The following is a 22,684-nucleotide window of genomic DNA, read 5'->3' on the forward strand; positions in this document are numbered from 1 at the left end:
CTAAACCTTAATTAATGGAGCAATATTCATTACCCAGGAAGTTTAAAAATAACATAGGTGATTTTTAATTGGCTAATTGAAAAACAAAATCAATATTTTATCCTTTGTATATCATTGATTCTCTCCAATGATCCTTTTACTTTTTAGTGGTTATTTATGAGGCCAGAAAAATATGCTCTAAATTTCAGACATTAAATTGTGATTAACTGCTTCTGGAAGGGGTAATTCTATATGGAGTGAACCAAAGTAAATAGCAACAGGAATCCTTTCATATTACTCAGGCCAGAGAATGACAAATGTGTTCTATAAAGAGGATTTGACACAAATTTAAAAATTAAAAATTGGTAAGCTCGTGGCGGGCACACTGAAAGCCCTGACTTCAGCATTATAACGTGTATCCATGTAACAAAAACTTTTGTACTCCCTTAATACTTTGAAATTTAAAATAAAATTTGTTAAGCCTTCTATTAATTACTATAATTATGAAATATTGTCAAAATTCCACATTAATATTTATAGTTTCCATTAAATTTTATTTAACAACAATTAATGATGCTACTGAGCAATGCTGGATGTTACGGTTAACATATAATCGAGATACAGAGCTGAGTACTGGAAACGGTGTGGGAGCTGAAGTCGGAGGGCTTGGGTTCACATCCCTGCTACCCTACCTACTGGTTATTTGACTTCAGATGGGTTCTTTATTAGTTTCCTCATATGTAAATTTGAAATAATAACATTCTGAAAAATGAATGAAATAATAAGAGAAAGCACTTTAAGCTGCAAAGTGCTAAACCTGCTGTCATTGTCATATCATTACCATCTTAAAAATTTAAATCTTTGTTGTTAGATGCTCATTTATAGGTATGTGAAACTTTTTAAAAATTGTAGTCTGTATAAAAGAGCAGATCTCCCAGTATCAAAACAACTGTATGGTAATAATCAATGGTTAATTGATGGGTGATTGTCTCCAAATGGCAAATGACTTAGGCATATTTGCTTACATTGATGAATCCTATTAGCTATAATTCGTTGGAAGTGGCCAGCTCCTTTGGCATGTAGAGCTATGTGGCATGCAGATACTGTGTGCCACTTACAGTTTTCCTTTTAGAAATCGATTTAAAGATGTATTTTATGTCTATATTTGGCCTTTCCATTAAAGGATGCTTTAGCTGTGGTGCTGCCAATATTTTAGGCTTTAGATTTAGGAGCAAAAGATTCCTAATAGTGTACATATGGCCGTAAATATTCCACACCCTGAAGCAATGCAGACAGACAAGAATATCTGGAAGAATTTCAAAATGTCCGTAGCATGCAACAGTAATTAGACAGTATGTACATGATATTAAACAGTGTGAGAATAAATGACTTGTGTAAAATTTTAAACATCACTAATATAAAATTATACATTTCTAAATAATAAATTTCAAATAAGCCTAGGTGAATGATTTATAAGAATAATTGAATAATAATTTAAGAACTATACATGCAAGTAACAGGCAATGCAATTTTATTGGCTTGTTTATTTGTTGATACTCTCTCTTCCTCCCAAATAGAATTACAGTGTCTTGTTATAAATAGTTACACCACAACATAAAAAAACATTAATCCATTAATCATTGATACTGAGATAAAGAAAAAATGAGTGTAGAAAAAATAAGATGGAGCCTAAAGTAAGGTTAGAATGCATATGGCTCAGTGTGCTTGCCAGAGAAGGACTACAAATTTAGTTCTAAGGGAAAAAAACACAATCAGTTTATGATGTACAGTGTCCATATGGTCAGGAGGTATGGTTGCTTCTGATGTTGAGATTTGTGAAACATCTCTCCTATGCATCATCATAAAGTGGACCCTCTTTGATGTAGTAAACAGCATCAATGACAACACCTCTACAGTAGTGATGTGTCATAGGCCTTTTCTTATAACGTGTCTCTAAACTGGCAGATGCCATAGCATCAAAGTTCAGGAAAACTAATTCTACAGGAGCCAAAACCATGCAGAACAGGGACACAGGTCCCTAACAAGCAAGAAATATCAAGACTTGGACCCTGGCCAAATAGATAATGGCAAGGTGACTCCATCTTAATCCATGGAAAATTTTTAAGTTAACTAGAGGAAAGAATGGCCAATATAGTCATACACCAAACTATCATTTATTTTCAAATAAATTAGGATAAGGGCAGAGGTATTCTTTAAGCCTTATATGCTGCATAATTTCTTTATTATTTTAGTATGTGGTAGAGACTGTGGTTATAGACCTTAAAAAGAATCAACTCTATTAATAGAGAATCAGATTTTTTTAAATAAAAGAAAATGGAATGTTTGGGTAATGAAAAAGAAACAACTCATTTACTACTCATATGTTGGTATTAAAATATTTCATGTCAAATTTGGTGCCAAGAATAAAAGAAGAAAAGCCAATGAATATGCATTAAATTTTACAATAGCACTGGAAGAAATGGATTTTCACAAATAAAATGGGAAAGGGCCACATTTCTTTTCACTGGACTTTCAAGATAAAAAGCCAAATTATCTAAAAAAAGGAAATGGATATTCATAAACACATACTAAAATATCTGCACATAGACTACCAATGATAAATACTTTGTACCCATTCCCCTCAGCACCCAACTCACCTTGGCCTATTGCTATTATTGGAACTTGAAAGCTAATTGGAAAGTGGAGAAAGGAAGACCTTGGTCAATTTGTATAATCTACTTGCTTAATATTGTAAGTAGACTCTAGGAGGTCTTTGTGCATTAGATTGATAACCAGGTATTTCCTTTCAGAAACTTACAGCCAAGGAAATCAAGACTTGAGTACTAGCCAAACAAAGAATTACAAAGAAGGCTACAGGTAAATCCCAAGATTAATTCATGTCAAACCAATTAAGTCAGATGCCAATAGTATCTGAGAAAAATCACTGAGGCATATAATGGACTTGACTTAAAATTTAAGAAGAGAAGGTTAGAAAATTCTCCTTGCTTTTGGCTAAGAGAATATGAAAGAAAGCTGGAGATTGAAACAGAAAGTGGAAGATAAAGAGGGTTCAAGAGGATATAAGTAAAGTAGAACAAAGTAGAGATGAAAGGTGGCTTCCTAGATGGAACCCAGCTACTAACTGGCCTTTACCCTGCGTAGGTGTCTCTGAGCTTCGAACTAGCTAATGTGCCTAACCTGTGCAGAACAAAATGAGAAAGAAAGGCATTTATAAGAAAAGGAATGAGTATAATTCACAAAGGGAATATTTTCAGGATCACTAGAGATGGAGACACAAAAGTACAGCTTAATGTGTAGAAACAAATAGCTGGCAAATTTTAAATACCTGAAACAGTAAACAAAAGCAGATGTGAAGAGGTAGCTCCCACACAAGAAGAGGGGCTCAGAGAATACTGAGAGAGAACAGAGCTCAAGAAAGAGAAAAAGAACCGGATGGAGAAGACAGTGCGGTTGGAGGGAAAGAAGGGCCAAGAGGAGGAAACCAGCCAAAAGTTTTCTCACTGGGCTTTGCCACTGTACAGCCTGACTGCCTCTACCAAGGCTCCCTTCTACCGAGGAATAGAGTAGAAATCCATATGGCAAATTTAAATACTTTGGGAGGGATGGGTGAGTTCTGTAGCCTTGCTATACTAGTATTGATTTTGGTATAAGTTTTAATATAGGGAAGAATCATCTTGGATCCTATCCCAGGGTATTTACTTAATGAAATGCAGAAAAACCTCACCTACAACATCCTCATTTTTGAGGCAATCCTCTAAGTGGATCCTGAAGACATCATCATAATCAAGTTCTAGGGTATGTATGCATTGAACGTCCCAGGAAACAGGACTCTTCTCATAAAAGAAATATCTCTATAGATAAATCCCAAAAATATTACTGGATACTTCCTGTGGGGGGGAATATACAAGGGTGTGAGGGAACTAACAAGGGAATTTTCCTTTCCCTCAGATCACACACTTGGTTGAAGTGACAGCTAGAGAACAGCCACACATAAACAAGTGCAATGTGATGAGAGGCTAGAAATGGGAAAACTGAAAAAGGTAAATGTTAATAGTCATTTACACCTGCTTGTGCTCATAGCAAAGACTGAAAACATTCAAGGAATAGAGTAATGTAGTAGGGATAAGGTAAATCATTGGCTAGAGTTAAGTTTTAACTGGGTCTTGAATTGTCAGTCTGTTGGATAAGTGACTGACAGATACTTCATTAGAAAGGAACTTCATGAGCAAAGGTGCAAAGCGAAGAACGTAAAAGAGGGATAGTAATATATACAAGGGATGGCAATCAAGACGTAGTGGGAGAAATGCCTAGAGATATGGAATAATGGACCTTGGACAGTGATAAAATAAGGGAAAGAGCTTTAAAAATCAACTTTCAGGAGCCAAGTAATTGATATGATAAAAACAGTATTTAATTTTTTTCCCTGTGACTTTTCACAGGTTAAACAGACACCCAGGATTTCTGGAGAGAGATGCCTGCTAAAAAAGTGGGAAAGCAACATTCTGGAGATACTTTGGAGGCTCCTATGCTATTGGTTTCGCACTGAAGAAAGAGCGGCTGATGTAATGCAGAAATATTTTTGAAATATTTTGAAGTAAGAGTGTGTATGTTGTCATTGTCACATGGCAGAAGTGCTTTACATCCAGTAAGTTACCTCTGGAAAAAAACAAGTTACCACTTCCATCATTGTAAATGTCGAATGGAATCTGTTTACTCATGACTTTTTATTGAGACCTTTATTTCATAGGCAATGAGACAATTTGGAGACTAGAGATGTTGTTAATATATCGTTTTAGATTGTTGAAGCAACAGTCTAGGGCTCCTATGATATCTCCAACTACTGATTGATTTTGTTTAGTCATGTTTCTAAAATCTAAAACCTCAAAAGAATTTGGTAAGATAATTACCTTGAAGCTGGATCAGGAGAAGATACTATTGTCCTTAAATTAAATTATGGAATGTATTATAAACAGATGAACTTAATGCTCTAGTCACCTTTTTCTTACTACAGTATTACCAAAGTAACAATAATTGTATATTTAACAATCATAGTGCGAGAGGAGCTGAATGACATTCTTTAAAAAATAGCAAATGATACTGATACAGATTCAGAAATCTTTGGAAATGCTATGTAAATATTTGAGGCCAGAATTGGGTTCAAAGTGTTTAGAAAAAAGAACAAGATATTTAAATGAGACAAATGGCTCAGAGGCTAATGGAAACAGATGGGTAGCAATTACAGGGGATGCTAAGCATGAAGCACCACTGCAAGTAGTTCCTGGCTGGAGAAAAGCAGACGATTTGAGCCTGGGAACAGGAGAACGGAGGAAAAAACGAGAAGAAATCACTTACTCCAGCTCTTATTCGATCTTTATTTCTAAGTAAAAAAATTAAAGAATTTTAAGGTAGAAAGATAACAAGGTAGGAAACACAATCAGATGAAAGTCTTCTGTAACTCCTGGTAGCTGCATCATTTATTCTTTATCCATTGCTTCCCAGATCCCTCCCTCTCCTGCGCTTCTTCAGTCTGTTTGCTTCTTCACCAAAAGGCAGGATTTGTTTTACAGCTCTGTCATTTTCTTCATTTTCTCTGAAAGGGCCACAAACTTCTCATAACTACGATCTTGGGTTAACAGGGTAAAGGGGAGAGAAAAAGAACTGATGGTGAAAAGGATGGGGAGGAAGGGAATCGGTTACCAAATTTAATTTTTTTCATGTTCCGGAAGTCTAGAAAAACTGAATGGAACAGGAGGGGGAAGGACCTAATATGGCTGAGAGATTTACCAAGTACACTTTCAAGAACAACTGGTTAGAAATCCCCAGCTTGGGAGATCACTTTTAAGGGGGCAATTTGAAAAAGATGCAGAGCTATTGCAATACCAATATTATTCGGTTTGTATTTAATCATATTGCACAGTTATATTCAAAATATACAATGCTTATGATTTTAACTGAATGTTTCCTTTTTTGAGGCTACCATTTAAATAGTTTGAGGCCTTAGTATTTTCACAGGAAGTGCTGGGCATACTTGTAACTACTCACCTTCAAAATCTTTAAACATGTATTTTGACCATTAAAAACCTAATTGAAATCATGTTATGTCAAATAAGATGAATGGCACAAGAAACAGCGCACAGGAAGAATGAAAATATTTGAGAGGAAAACAAATCTTTCTAATTACTGACTAGTGTTCAGAAGAAAGAAGATATTTGCTGTTAAGGATGGTGACTTACTTTAATTACAGATAGTCCTTGCTTTTTGGCAATGGAAGAACCATTGGGCTTTCAAAACATGTATCAATCAAGTCATAATAAATATATCCTAAAGTGGAAAAATAAATATATAGTAAATATGTATATATGGTGAAGTTGAATGTTAAATATTAAAACAAATAGTTTGTTTAATAACAGAAGAAATGAAGTAGACATTGGAGATTATCTAGACATGATAATCAGCACCAAATATCTCCACAGAGAATTTGGACAGTTTTTATCAGAGACAGTGAGAAGTATTCAAAGGAATACCCAAAAATAAGCAAGCACAATTCTTGAAGAAGCATGATTTTTCAATCTCAACTTCAAAAAGTTTAGAATAAGGTATAGTGTAGGTTAAGGAATCATATTATATGGCAGAAAGAATCCAACCTGGAAGTCAGAGGCCTGGATATTAGAATGACTTTTGCCCTGCCTTTGAGCAAATCTCTTCACCATTCTACAACTAGGTTTCACTTGTATATAAATGGAGAGCTTTGGAGTAAATCACAAGTTCTCTTCTAATACTGATACTTCACAAATCTACAAAATCTTCTTGTACTGAGGGAATGTGTTTTCAATCCAAGCTTAGTGTTTAAAATTCAACTACTTGCCAGGATTCAAAATTTACACACTATACTCTCATTTTGTAAAGAATATCTACATGTGAAAAAAATTCTAGAAATGCATATACCAAAATGTCAACATTTATTTTATTTAACACATATATACTGTTGCCACGATGTGCCAGGTACCATGCTCTTCACCGTGGATACGGAGGTAAACAAGAAGGTCCTGGATCTTGCCGTCATGGAGCTTATAGACTAGTGCTTATGTCACTGGGAGGCAAAATTGCAGTGATTTTCTGTCCTCTTTCTCTAATATCATTTTCTGGAGTTGCTACATGTAACACTTTTGAAATAGAAGAAAGTTACCATTTTTAAAAATTCAACTATTTGTAAGAATCACATAGTCCTACTCTATCTTTACAAATAATGATGCACAGAGGAATACTCAGAAATTGAATGACTCCAGAATTTTTAACAAAAGCAACACCAATGCTCAAATCTACTCTCACAAGCAATGGGCTTTGTAAATTTTACTCTGATTTATTATTATATTATACCCTTGTGTCCAGTTGACCAGAGGACCCAAGGTAGGAACATCAGAGCACTCGTAATTTTAGATCCTGTCTAGAAACCTAAGAGACTCTTGTAAGCACTGTGGTCGTGAAATACCAAGAAGGTACTTTATTTTTAAAGTAAAATCTTGTGGACGAATCTCAGCAGTCCTATGCCCCATAAAAAACTCTATGGTACTACTCACAACGATAGATTTGATCCTAAACTACAGTCACCTCTCTGATGAGGCCCATCATACTATCAAAATCCTTTCTGAGCACTTGTAACATTGCCCTCTTCTTGGGCAATTTTGTTCTCATCATTTTTTATTGGTCCATCTTTAGTCTTATATGATGCATTTTTTTTTTTGCCTTAGAGTTCTCTTTGTCCAAGGATCTATTTTAGATAAATTGGAAATTTCTCCTAACATTTGCAATGCTTAGGCTTTCAGCCAAATATTGTTCACTTTCTCATCACACTTTTGTTCTTTTCCTTTCTGATAAATTTTCTTTTCATAAGTATTAACACTTCTAAATTATCTATCACAGACCTATATTCTACATGAATTTCACCTGATTAGCATTTTAAGGATTATTGTTATTGCTGTTATTACAATTACTTTTCCCAATCTGATAATATACAACTTCCTAAAAATTTTCATTATTATTATTATCATTATTATTGCTATAACTATTGGTAATCTGTTACTAATTGATATTTAATAGCAGACATATTTATATATAATATAGTAGCTATAGCCAAAGGGCAGGGGTATGTATTAATCATGTGATATTGAGGATGACCTAAGTAATTACATCAGGAAAAATGTTCTTGTTTTTATAATCTAGGGGGTAGTACATTATTACCATAGGCAGCTTAATATGGTGTCTAATAAGTTTGAGAAATTTAGGATAATATACTAGAAAAAGCACTGGCTTATTAATCTGTAGAACTGCGTTTTAACCAATCTTCCTTGAGTGTCTTGTAGTTTTACTGTGGTATTTTATTATTTTTCACCTAAGTTACATTGATCATCCTATGGTTTAAGCCTGTGTCATGATACTCTCTAATGAGTAGAAATATCATTTTTATTTATAGTTTTTAAGGTTTATTAGGTTAAACTGATCCATCATATATCTCATCACTTACTTTTTAATTTATCCTAACAAAAATTTCTCAAGTCTTATAAACACAAGTTTCTTTTGCAGATAAGAAGTCAGAGTAAATGTTATCTCTGCCCTCAGGGAAATTTTAATCTAGCTAGGGAAATGAAACTAATAATAATAACCCAAACTTGGTTACTAGCTGAACTTAATCCAAGTTCTTTTGGTTGTACAAGGTAAACTACAAAGAACATCTGAATATGAAGGTGATCTGGCTACAACTGTCCAGACCCCATCAATTACCAGTTTTTCGGCTTGGCAAGCAAATCTGCTTTCCCTCACCACTTGGCACTGCATAGAGCACGGGCCACAAAATGTCCTAAACACTTGCAGAAACCTAGTTGATAGACTTTATTATGCACATTTTGTAAATATAGAAAGTAGGACTCAAAGAAGTTCTTTGCCCACGTGCCACAACTGGAATCCTTTTGAGTCCAAGCCCCCAATCTTTTCAAAAAAGAATAGTCACCTTCTCCTATAGTATCACTAATTACAGAATCGTTGCTTCTTTAGAAAATCCTCCAACCTCTTAGATCTAGCTATAGGAACAATAGAATCTGATCAGCGCAAACTATATGGAAAGTATTCCTTTTCTACATCCATAAATATGGCATTTCTAGAAGAAATGAGAATTGAAAAGAATTGAGGTCAATTAATAGTGCCTGCCTACAACTTGTGTTGTGAAGGATTCTGAAGACTTGGTTGAGATCAGTAGAAAAAAGTGCTGTAGTTAATTATTGATGTTTACCATGTGCATAGAAAGGGGAAGTAGTTGCACATAGTTCATTTAATTTTTCATTCCTAATTTGCAGAGTACCAGAGTTTATACATTTTACCGACAATATAATTTTGGTGATTTATGCTGACTTTATTTTTTAGTACAATCCATGCTATAATCTACCATGACCCCTTGTTTGCCCTTCCTTATCACGTGATACTAATTTTTTTTATTTGCACTTATAATGACTATCTACTTCAAACAGTTCTTTTCATAACCATTAGGGGGAAAGATCCTTAATCCATTTAATTTATTATATTTATGGAGAGACTACAGTTTGTAACTTTTAATAGATATCATATGGACATAAAGAATCAAAGTTAACATATAGGAATAAAGAGTAATTTATAGTCACAAAGAATTGAGTTATGGTTACCATAGTAACCTTAACTATGAATGTTAAGGCTTTCTAAAGTAGAAAACTCAACCATAATAGTGCAGAAACGTGGTTTTTTTCATGCTTAATAGGCCAGAAATATTACATATCATAATTGTGTGCAATAAATTACTTCTGTGGAGTAAAGAAACCTCTAAGATGGTAAATCAGCAATTTTTAAGGGTTGACTAGCTTCTTCAAAATGTCCTGTGGGCAGAAAAAGAATATACTTCCACTGCAAACTATCTATTGATATCTATGTAATAAGAGAAGTGAAAATAAACATTTGGACATATAATAGTCTTGGAAATAAGGACAAATATCTAATAAAATCATAGATCCTGAGAGTGGTTAAGACCTTAGAGACCAGCCCAAAGCAGAAATGTGTTGTACAGATTCCCTAATAGATTGCAGCCAGCTCCGGCTTAAACCTCCGACAATAGAGATCTTATTTTCTCACCAAGCTGTCCTTCTGGTTGTTGTACAGATTGAGGTATTATTATAAAGTTGTTTCTTTGAGACGACAATATACCTTCTTTTTGCTTTCACCTGCTGATTTCTGCTCTGCTCTCTGGAATGACACAGAGTGAAAATAATCCCTATAACAACACTTGACAGTCCTTTAGATATTTGAAGACAGCTATTAAGGTTTTCCACTAGTCTGATTCCTAAGGTCATCCTGTTTCAGTTCCTTCAACATTTCCTATATATCATAGTTTCCTGACACTCCCAGCATCTACTGGTCACATTACAAATTGCAGTTACCTCTCTTGAATTAAGAGGGAAAGGGGTGCTGAATTGAGCAAAGTAACTTTTTTACGTATCTGTTACATTCCAGGGATTGGGCCAATGTGATCTGACTATCTTAGACTGAAGGGATCTATAATTTCCATAATATTCCTATTAACCATGTGGTCAACTGAACACTCCAGATTGTTTCACATGAACTGCTGCCTGATTGCTTTTTCCTCCTCTCTTTGTACTTACATATTTGCATTTCCAAGTCTAGGCTGCAGAATTTTATTCCTGCTAAATTTTATGTTGTTATTTTGGTCTGACATTTTTGCCTAGAAATATAATTTGGCAGGGTTAGGAAATAAAGTTTTGAATCTTGAGTCTGCCATTGCCAAGCTTTTAAAAATCTAATAATTACGTTTTCTATTTCTAGTGATGAAAGTATTGATCAGGATGGATTCAGGAAGGGAACCCTCCAGTCTTCCATGTTTGCCTTCATTCCAGAGTGAAACAGAGATATGAATGATACCCTTAACTTGCATGTTATGCCTAGATACTCTTTATAAAGCCTTTTAAAACTACAATTTTATGTAAACTCACAGCCACCTATGAGATCAACATAAAGCAATTATTATGTCTTTGTTTTACAGATAGGGATACTTGCAAGGTCACACAGCTAGAAAATGACACAATTAAGACTAGAACATACCCCAGTTCTTTTCCTTCTGTACCACTGCATCTTCCATAAGCATGCGTACCTTGGGGGAAAAAAGAAAATAGGCTCCATCCTGCCAATATACGCTGCCATTGAAATCCAGACAGCATCAGGAAGAGAGGAAGGTCCTCAGCAGCCTTCAACCTGACATGCAGTGTGTCCATGATTCACAAAGCCAGCCAACATTTGAAAGTAATAAAGCCATCGCTGGGCTCCACTTACATTACCAGCTTATCCGTAAGGATAGTGTGAAAGGTAATTCTTTTTTCTTCATTCCACTCCTACCAACCTAATAACTCTGGTAAAACATGATGAAATATTTTGGAATTTTTATCTTAAAAAAGCCATGTAAAATCTTATATTCTTTTCTAAATATGAATCCTTTATATAATAACTTGTCCTAATGTTTCACGAAAGATAGGTTTTTTTCCATTATTATCTTGCGGATCTCCAGGAGCCTTTGTAGGACTCTCTTGCTTTTGGAATATTGATGAAAGTTTCTTTACCATGCTGACAGGACACTTCATCTGCATAGAGAGACTCAAATTCATGTGTAGTGGTTTTTTGGTTTTTTTTTTTTTCCTTACTTATCTCGGTCTATAATTGTTTCTACAATTTTTGATTTTTCATATTTATTTGGAAATCCTGCCATTTTGTAGCAAATATGAAAGCAAAACAGGTTTTGGATATTGTGTGTGACTTCTGGAAACCTGAAATTGCTTGTCTCTAATATTGAGTCTAATCTGTTCTTTTTACTCTTCTTTCTGCTATAAACATAACTTAAAAAGTCACTTGGGCTGCTTTCAGTAACTATTTTCAAACTCTCAAATGCATTCTGGGTTTTAATCTTTTTGATATTTCTAGATGTTTGTGCTTCTCTTTTAAATTAGTGCTTATTTTTTAGTTTCTTCTTCCTTCCTTTTTTTTTTTTTTTTTTTTTCGGTACATGTGTTTTTAAGCTAAAGATACCAGCCAGAAAGCTCCCTATGCAACCATACTGACTGTTCACTAATGCCTCATTTTATTTTTCTTTGGGATATTTCATTTTCAATGACATTTTTCTAGATCTCCAATCTTCAAAATTTTTTTCAAAAAAAGAAAATCTCTTGCCCATTACATGCCATATTCCATTTTAGAGTCTCTAAGTTAGAAGCGTACCTACATTTTCACTGAAATTTTGGAATTTCAGTGTTTTCCTATTTTATTACTTTTTTATACCCTTTGAGTTATTGGCAAGAAAAAATTAGCCAAGAATATGTCCAAGAATCCCTTCATACTACAAAGAAACAGTTTTGATAAATGAGTTTGACCAGATATTTTCCTCTTTGATTTAAGCGGAAAAGCTGGGGAAACACTCTTCCAAATCCCTACAGATTTCCTATGGATAAAGCTTTGGCAGCAGCAAATGGGATGGGAAAGGTCTTCATAAAAGTTAACTATTATTCGGTGAAGCCTGATTACTATTATTTCTGGCATACCAGTATCTTAGAATTATTATTCCACATGGTGGAAAATATGAAGATGTATAAATTATTAAATTCCCTAAGTATGAAGATTTGGTGTATTTAAGAGCTGGTGCTTTGTATGTTTTAAGGCCCAGCAGACTAGTCTTATCAGAAAGCAGAGTCCTGACATAGAAATAAGCCCCTTATTATTATTATTGATTAGTTACCTCAGAAGCTAACTATCACCATGATGCTAACTAGGGACCAAGGTTGCTAATATAAAGGCTGCTTCCACAAAAGTCATTCTGCCCCGTGGTAGACAACAAGGAACTGGAACCTTGTCAAGGAGAAAGTCATTTTGTTACAGTCAGATCCTTTGTGAATACAGGATAGTGATGCCAGACAAACATATTATAAGATTCTGATCATTCCATTTATTTCATCATCCAATTTCTTTCTAAAATAAGATAATTTAGTCACTAGAAAATATGAAGAAAAGCAACATGTTGGGGTCTCATAGATCTCCTTGTTATGCCCCCATCCCAGAATTAATAACATGCAGGAATTATGTGTTCCTAACTCATCATGGAATGATAGCAATGACCATATCAATCAACTTTTTCCCCCAATTAGAATTTATGAAGCACCTAGGCCAGGTGTGGTAGCTCATGTCTGTAATCCCAGCACTTTGGGAGCCTGAGGCAAGAGGATCATTTGAGACCAGGAGATTAAGACCAGCCTGGGCAACATAGCAAAAAATTAGCCAGCATGGTGCATGCTCCTGTAGTCTCAGCTACTCAGGAGGCTGAAGCAGGAGGATCACTTGAGCCCAGGAGTTTGAGGTTGCTGTGAGCTATGATCATGTCATTGCACTCTAGCCTGGGCAACAGAGTGAGAGCCTGTCTCTATTTAAAGGAGAAGGAGAAGGACAAGAAGAAGGACACGAAGAAGGAGGAGGGGGGGGAGGAGAATTATTTACAAAGCACCTTACATGTGCTATCTAGTTCAATCCTCATAACAGTCCTATAAGGTAGGTATAACTATTCCAATTGTACATATTAGAAATTTCTTAGAGGGTCAATTACTTGGCCTCAAGTGAAAAGGCTAGATAGTGGCATCAATGAACCAGGACATCCATGAACAAAGACCTCCTTCAATTTCAAATACATAGTGTACACTTTTCATTACATTACAACTGTGGGGAAATCATTGGCTTCTTTAAAAATTTCATCAGAAAGCCTCAAAGAAGAGATAGAGGCGGAGATTAAAGGTAGTATAGATCTGGAATCAGTGATGTTAGATGAGGGCAGACCTGAATAACGAGGTCTCCAACTGGATAAAAAAAACATTAAAGAACTGTTGTACAGAAGGATCAGATGATGAGAACTACCCAATGCCAAGAATGTCAGTGGCTCCAGCCCTAGAAACTGCTCTTACTCTCAATTGGTATGAACCCTAAAGTGAATTTAAAAGGCTCGTTAGGATCTTTGGTTGCTGAGCAATACTTCAGTAGGCATTGTGAGTAAATGGAAAAAGGCACCAGATGATGAGAAAAGAAAAGGAAAAACTATAGCAGTTTATATTAGAGAAGAAGAAAGACCAAAGCTTTTCCAACTTTATCTCTATTCCTTGTAGTAAACTATATTTCTGTTTGCCAAATCTTTTGGCTCCTTTCCCTGTAGTGTTCCTCACCACAAGCCCCTCCCTGTGGGAAGATTATACATTCCCTTCCTATTGGACTTGGAAGTGTTCATGAAACTTGGTTTGCCCAATGAAATAAGACCAGGAATGAGTGTGTGTCTTCTGAGTGGAAGCTTTAAGAGCCAGCTCACACTTTGCTGTGTCTCCTTTCTCTGTCTCAGAACAGCATCATCCTGAATAGAGGCAGTACCTTCAGCCTGCTTCCTAGAAATAAGGCAATATGGAAGAGAGCTATAGTATTCCTGCACTGAACGTACACAATGTGTGAGAAATAAACTTTTGTGGTTATGACCACTAAAATGTTGGAGTCATTTGTTACTGCAGCATAACCTAGACTACACTGACAGATATAGTCTTCCTCCTATATGTTTATCCTAAAAGAACTGGACAAATGATGAAATATACACTAATCAAGCCTCTTAATAATGATTTTTCTAGTCATTTATTTCTTTTTTAAAGTAACAGAGAAGAAAAAGGCATGGGATTTAATCTTTCTAAAGAATATTATGTCAATGCAATAGAAACTAAGCAACTGCAATGATACATGTATAAATGCATGAGAAATACTTAGATATGCATAGCACAAGTAAGGATAAGATGTAAAGTTATAAAATTTTGCACACAGTTGGTGCTTAATAATTACTGCCAGGTGCGACGAAGTTCTTCAAAAGCAAAGCATCCCACTGAGCAAAGCAAAAATACATATACATTTTTAAAATAGAGCTAAAAATCTTCCCCCAAATTCCCTTAGTTCTAAGGATCTTCTTCAAATGTTCCTATTACATTTTAGAGTTCCCCCAGGAAGTTCAAAGCTATAGGCTTCTTAAAAATCAAATAAGCCTATTTCCCTTAAATATGGCACTTCAAAACTGTATGTCACAGGGAATTAATTATTTCTCATTTTAATTTTTAATCATTTTTATAGGAAAAGAAATGTTTATATCTCTAAACTGATACCTTTACAACCAATCATTAAGTGCAAGTTTATAGTACATGTGCGTTCTCTATTTGAAGAATAACTTTTGGTGTCTTTATCTCATTACCAAAATTCAAAACATTTCATTTCATTACCTAAGAAGATGAGATTGTTTTACACTAAGTATGTTTCTTTTCGAATTAACTTTAACCTCACATATAGGGAGATCGTTTCACCTATATGTTATGCACTGAAAATATATTAATACATCCCAATACCAACAGCAACTCAAAATATTTCTTTTCATTGGCATTTCAGAGCACATTCTATGGCTCCAAACTCTTCTATTCTTGGCACTGAAGGACTCTTGTTTGATTACTAATATTTTAGTCAGGAGTTGATGCTATTAATACTGGGACAATTTCATTTACCAAATCCACAAAGTGTGCTCTGAGGGTGTTTTGATAGAGATAGAAAGAAAGGGGAAAGGACCCCAAAGTAAGAATACACTCAGCTGCTAGTTCATTGCGTGTACACATACACACACTCACATACACACACACCTGACACCTAAGACCAATGTATATTACTAAACCTTCTTCTCTCAGACTTAGTGGTAGAGTGTTCCTGGGTTAATCCTGGGACTTCTCTCTCCATTATGATATTGGCAATTATATCTTATGTGATCTCATTAAATCCCATGATTTTAAATACTAACTACAAATGAACAACTCCTAAATGTTTATCTCCACTCCTAACCTCTCCTTTGAACTACAGGCTCATATCAACATCTCCTCTCTGATGCCAAATAGGGACCTCGAACCTAACGTGACGAAACCCACCATGTGAATTTCTCCCAAGCCTTCTTTTTCCATCATCTTTACTATGTATGTAAATGGCAATTCCCTTCCTCTTAATGTTTAGGCAAAAACCTTGAGATCATCCATGTCCCATCCCTTCTTCTCATCTACCACATCCTATAGGCAAATCCTGCCAACTCTACCTTTAAATTATTCCCAGAGTTTGACTGCTCTCACCTCATCTTTATCACCATAGCCTAAACCATTCCCATCTCTCATCTGGATTGTTGGAATAGGCTCCTATTGCAATTCCTTCTTCTACCTAGCCTCTTGGCACTGTATTCTTCTCACATAGGAGCCGGTGGGATCATTTCAAAATAGAAGTCAAATCATCTCACTCATCTGATCCTTCAGAATAAAATCCATGTTCATTATCTTCCCCTTCCTCTAACTTCCTGTTCTCCCTCACATGTGTCTCCTTCGTCTTGAATCTCCTCTCTCACTCATTTTGCCCTCGGTCACCGCCCTCCAAACTGTCCCCCTTTGTGATTCTAAAATAAATGAGGTCTGCAGCCAACCCAGGACATTTGCATTTGCTTTTCTGCCTCTAAAAGTTTATTCCCCAACTATTTGCACACTTTAATTCAAGTGTCTACTCAAATATCACTTTATCAAAAGTCCTTCCCTGAGCATATTATGGAAAATAGCATTCAACCCTCCAGGGAGAAGCCGCTGGCTGACTGTGGAAGCATGCTGCACGGGATCTAGGCTGGTGACCGTCGATGCAAGGTGAGTCTGAGGTGGCACAGAACCACCCTTCCCAGCTTCGGCTGAAATCAGGGGAGGCCACAGGGGAGTGAAGCACACCCCAGAGACATCCATAAGTTTTGACTTGGGGATGTGTTAACAAGTGTTTGCCCAGCTGAATGAAAATCTGTTTACAGATGAAAACACTTAACAGATGATGATACTAAACGAGACTTGGAGAAAATCAACTTGCTGATTGAGGCAATTATTACAAATCTGTTGACTAGTGAGCAATAATCCTGGCAACTTTACTAATGTATGATACAAGAAGCCATTTCCCTAACCTCCCTGTAAATTACTTTTATTCTCTTGCAAGGCATTGACACCAAAACTGTCCTTGTTGTTTTATTTTGTGTTTATTGATTTTAGATTTATGTATTATTAATTTAAAAAGGATAAATGGTTCAAGCAAAAAAAGTTGTAGAAACCTACAAAGAAATGAAAGTTTTACCTTATTTCTTATCCCACTTCCAGAGTTTAAAAAACAATTGTAATTTGGTATGTACTCTTCCAGAGTTTTAAAATTTTCTGTTTGAATATAAATCTACTTATACATAATGTTTAAAGTTACCATGTATATCATGTCAACTGTATAAATTATTGCTCACCAACCTGTTTTTCCCAAATGTTTATTAGACCCTCTTCTGCATCAGTACAATAGATTCCTCATTATTTTTAGCAGCTATATAGTATTCTACTATGTGGATATACTTTTATTTTTCTGATAGAAGTTTAAATCATTTCTAATATTTTTACTATTAAAAATGATGTTCAAAAAACAAAACAATGAAAAACAAAGTGCACTGTTCCATGCACATAGTGTCTAGATCCTGGTTTCAAAAAATCATTCTCCACTAAATGGAACAAAGGCTCCTCAGAAAAATGGCTAATTCCAGAGCCGAGGCAAGGAAAGTAAGTCTGGACCTTCTTGTTGTATCAAAAACTAGGAAAGTGTTCTAAAAATGATTAGGATATGTCAAAAGGACATAGCAGCTAGCTTGAAGCAGCCCTCTTTGTCAAATCTGATGCAATTTGAGCACCAAAATACATATATATATGTTAATAAAGATTATATTGTTAATATTATATGTTAATAAATATTAATAAAGATTATTTTCTTGAATTAAACTAGACTCCATTAGTCCACACGAATATAAAGAAAAAATAAATAAGAAAGAAGTAAAAGCCCTTCTCGATAGTAGAAAACAAACTAACAAATATAGAAGAAATGAAATGATGAAATTAGAAAATCAGCATTTGACAATCATCATATTAATAATTGCTTTAGGTATGAATCATTATTGAATATTAAAATGAGTGGGTAAAAGTTTGAGAAGTAAGCAAATATTTGTACGTCTCAACGTATATACCCACATGATACCTAGAAAGAGAAAAATGTTATCTTTACAATAAAAAAACCTGTCAAATAATACCTTAACCAGGTGATTAAAGGAAACACCACCAGTAAGAGAACAAAACTGCCTGTGTCCCTGGTATGATGGGCCAGAGAAAACACAGCATGACTTCTGGGGTATTCCTGCCAAAAGTGCCTGACATGAGCCTACTCAAGAGAAAACATCAGATTAGCATTAGCAAAGGAAGAAAAATTCAACAAAATAACTGGCCTGGACTTTTAAAAAAATGTCAATGTTATGACATACAAGGAAAGATACAGAAGCTGTTCTGGATTAAATAAAAGTAAAGAGATAAGACAATGAATACAATCTATGGACTTTTTTGCTATAAAGGACATTACTGGAATAGCTGAAAAAATCTGAATAAGTTCTATAAATAATAGTATTGTATCAATATTGATTTCTTAATTTTGATAAATGTACTGAGATTATATGATAATGTCCTAAATTTTTAGGAAATACGCAATGAAGTGTTTAGGGATAAAGAATGCCCTATGTAGGGAAAAAAAATGTATGAGAGTGTGTGTGTGAATTGAGAAAGAAAAGAAAAAAGCAAATATAATGAAATGTTAAAATTTGAGAATTCTGAGTAAAAGATATATTCTTGGGTTACTCTTGAAATTCTTTTATAAATCTCAGATTATACTAATCATAAATTTTGTAAAGAGTATTCTAGCAAACAACAATGTATATAACTATTTGTATCATTCTAAAGATGTTAATGTAGGATTCATTCCAAGAAGTGGAAATGATGAATCAAAGAATATGCACACTGTATATTTTGAGAGAAACTGACAAATTTTTCTCTTTTACCCCTTGGCAATTCACAAATGACACAGGAGATAATGTATTTCCTGACACCTCAACATCAATAAACACTGTCACTCTTTTGAATGTAAGTCTTTTAGGTAAGAAATGAGATATTGTTTTTGTTTGGGTTTGCATTCCTTTGATTAGTAGTGAGGTTGAACATTTTTCATATATTTGATAACCATTTAAATTTCATTCTTTTTAAAGTACCTGTTCATAAACTTTGTCATTTCAAGTGTCATTTTTTTTTTCTTAATCATTTACAAGATTTATTTTGTTAAAGGCACTAGTCAATGTAATACTGGTTGTGAATGTTATTTCCACTAGTCTATCCTTTGTCTTTAACTTTTTAGTAGTATTTTATAATTTTATGTAATCAAATGAATCTTTTCCCTATGGATTCAGGATTTCATATCATCCTTAGAAAAGTCTTCTTCATTCTCAAGAATGTGGAAGTTTTCTCCTATGTTTTGTTTTCCTGGAACTTTTTAAAAAATTATTTAACATATAAATCTACCAAAGCTATTTTGCTTTCTAGACCATTATTAAAGTCTACTTTGCCGAATGATAAACTGAGCCTATATAAAACTTTTTTAAAAATTCGAAACTTTTATAAGGTTTATATTAATAGAAGAGAAATTAATACTAATCTGCAAGCTAAATGCTCAGCATAGGCTATGTGTAAAGCAATTGTGGTACAGAATAGTTCGAGTTCCCCAGCTTGCTAAAGATTTATGACTGATTTGGATCCCTAGAACAGGTTTGGTAGATTCTCCCCTATCCCCAGCCTACTGTAACAGATGACAGGATGCATAGGAAAAAATGCTTTCGTCCTTCCCAAATATGCTATCTTTTCCCAGAAATAATATCTTAAATCTGCCTGGAGAGAATCTAGTTGTTTTCTGCTCAGATGGGGCTGGCAGGCAGTGTCAGTCCCTTTGATCCCTTGAAAGCACATGGGCCTGTGGGCTGCCATCCTCTTGAAGGATCCTGTCATTCCCTGTCAATCCATATTAGGCAAGGATGGTGTTTTGTAACAATTTATCTCCTTCAAGGTGATTTAGTTATTTTCTGCCGAGATTATGCTAGAAGATGTCATTACTTTTGTCCTGTCTGTCTCATTATTTTTATTGCTCAGAGAGTGTTGTCTTTTATTTTCGCTGATAATCCATCTCTCTGGGAAAAGATTATATTAATACTTTCATGCTGGGTGAAAGTGTCATTTTTACATTGAAGAATATATGAATAAGATTGCTGCCTGTGTTCTTTGAAGATGCTGTCACAAATAAACAATAAACAGCCCTAAGAAAAAAATGATATTAACAATAACAGCATGTTATGAGCAGAATATTTTAAAAAGAAAAGAGCAACTATGTGAGCATTCAATTACATGCAATTGAATGCTTTGGACCATAGTGTGTTAGTTAAGAGAAGCACTTTGGGATCAGCCATTGTCAGCTGAGTAACGCACAATGTGTATTATTACACTCTTGAAGCTCTCTTCCCTTAGTTGTAAATAGAAACAATAATGATACTGTGTCCTAATGTTGAAGTTAAGATTATTTAGATAAATCCATGTAAAATATTTGCATACTACTTGGTACATACTAAGAACTCAAGGAATACTATCATCATCATCATCAAATAATAAGATTCTAAAATAATGTACCATGTTTAGTCCTGAATTGTCTATAATACACAAAATGTCTTGAACTGGCTATTGACAGATTTTTTTTAATTTTATTTGAAGTTTTGCTCTTTTTCTTTCTAGTTTTTCTTTATTTAACCAACCTACTCCTGAGATATATTGACAGATATTGATGGAACAAGGGCTTCTCATTAATTTATGAACTATTACAACAATGAAATCTGCACAGCAATTACCAAGTGAAATACTTTTAAGAATATAGCTTTAGTCAAGCCCCTCCACAAAATATTTTTTATTTTTGGGTGATTGGACAATATTTTACCAAAATATTTTGGATAATATTTTACCATAATTGCCTCTCTAGATGAAGAACTATGTAATGGACTTGATGTAAATAAAAACTTCTTTCCCACAGTGTCTTCTGTCTTTTTTTGGACCACTTTGGAAAAGGTGGCTGCATAATATCTCTTTGATTCAGACCTTGGACAACTCTTGACACAATCCCTAAATCTCCCCTCCAGTGATTCTCTAACTCCTCTCATTCTCTCTCTTGTTCAATTCCCCTGCCCTAAGATTCCTCCTCATATCCTCTACCATTCAATTTAGAAAGATGCCACCTCTACTCCTATTTGGCTAGTCTTATTTTTTAATATGTATTTTGGAACAAAATCCAAGTTGCTGGGAAATAGAAACTGTTCGATATATTAAACAAGTTAAATATCACAATAAGCTAACTAAATGTAGCACAAAATTAAGAAACAAAGAGAAAATAAGCATGAAAATGGAAACTTAAAACTGACTTCTGTGTCTAATACCATCAGTAAAATTAGAATTACATTAACCAATATATTGAAAAGTATAACAAATAATAGCTGTATTTAACATTATCAGGTAACTAATGATATCCTTGGAGACAATGGAAAAACATTGACTACATAAGGATTTAGATGGATTGATTCTTTGGCAGTTGAATTGCCCTGCTCAATATTTGCTAATTAATGTATTGGTAAAGAGGAAGCTCTAAAGAACAATTAAAATGTACACATATTTTTTAATTTATTGATATATGATTGAGATTCAGTGAAATGAATGGATTTTAAGGGTTCTGTTCAGTTTTTTTTTTTCTTTTTTTTTTTTATTTCAGCATATTATGGAGGTACAGATGTTTAGGTTATATATGTTGCCCTTGCCTCCCCACTCCCCCCCCAAGTCCGAGTTTCAAGTGTGCCCATCCCTTGGATGGTGCGCATTGCACTCTTTGTGTATGCAAGTACCCATCCCCTCCTCCCCCGTCTTCCCTCCCCCCTCCCCACTGCCCGACATCCAATAGATGTTATTCTTATATGTACACTTATGTGTTGATCAGTTAATACCAATTTGATGGTAAGTACATGTGGTGATTGTTTTCCATTCTTGGGATACTTCACTTAGTAGAATGCGTTCCAACTCTATCCAGGAGTATACAAGAGGTGCTATATCACCATTGTTTCTTAAAGCTGAATAGTACTCCATGGTATACATATACCACATTTTATTAATCCACTCATGTATTGATGGACACTTGGGTTGTTTCCACATCTTTGCAATTGTGAATTGTGCTGCTATAAACATTCAGGTGCAGGTGTCTTTCTTATAGAGTATCATTTGTTCCGTTGGGTAGATGCCCAGTAATGGGATTGCTGGATCGAATGGTACTTCTACTTGTATCTCTTTAAGGTATCTCCATGTTGCTTTCCACAGAGGTTTCACTAGTTTGCAGTCCCACCAGCAGTGTATGAGTGTTCCTATCTCTCTACATCCACGCCAACATTTATTGTTTTGGGACTTTTTGATAAAGGCCAGTCTCACTGGAGATAAGTGATATCTCATTGTGGTTTTAATTTGCATTTCCCTGATGATTAGAGATGTTGAGCATTTTTTCATGTGTTTTTTGACTATTATTCTGTCTTCTTTTGAAAAGATTCTGTTCATGTCCTTTGCCCACTTTTTGATAGGGTCATTTG

The sequence above is a fragment of the Propithecus coquereli genome, unplaced genomic scaffold, assembly GCF_000956105.1.
Source record: "Propithecus coquereli isolate 6110/MARCELLA unplaced genomic scaffold, Pcoq_1.0 Scaffold35, whole genome shotgun sequence".
In the NCBI taxonomy this organism is placed as follows: domain Eukaryota; kingdom Metazoa; phylum Chordata; class Mammalia; order Primates; family Indriidae; genus Propithecus; species Propithecus coquereli.